The sequence below is a fragment of the Lipotes vexillifer genome, unplaced genomic scaffold (genome assembly GCF_000442215.2).
Source record: "Lipotes vexillifer unplaced genomic scaffold, Lipotes_vexillifer_v1.1 scaffold110, whole genome shotgun sequence".
NCBI classification, from domain to species: Eukaryota; Metazoa; Chordata; class Mammalia; order Artiodactyla; family Lipotidae; genus Lipotes; species Lipotes vexillifer.
Window position 1 is genome coordinate 1,422,101 of NW_006791887.1, and position 322 is coordinate 1,422,422.

Below are 322 nucleotides of genomic sequence, written 5' to 3' on the forward strand. Positions count from 1 at the left end.
ACAAAAAAAAAAAAAAAAAAAAAAAAAAAAAGTGAGTTCTGAAAATCTAAGATGGCAGTGCATGAAGACACAATAGAGAGAGGAAAGGTAAGGTGGATGTAACAGTTCTCAACCTAGAGAAGTGAGAGACTGGCGGGGCCATTATTAGTCATTTCCAAGGTAAGAGCAGGCTGAGGAGTTTGGGCATGCTGAGTTTGAGTGGGTAGCAGACTATCCAAATTGGGAATCTCCCTAAGGCACCTAGATATACAAAATCGGCCGTCTTGGGCTTCCCTGGTGGCGCAGTGGTTAAGAGTCCGCCTGCCAATGCAGGGGATACGGG

General features: G+C 45.0%; 1 protein-coding gene across 1 annotated transcript in view; it reads left to right on the forward strand.

Annotated features, from left to right (window-relative positions):
- Nucleotides 1-322, forward strand: part of CHMP5 (charged multivesicular body protein 5) — a 13,900-nt gene that overhangs the window by 2,677 nt on the left and 10,901 nt on the right. The window lies entirely within an intron of this gene.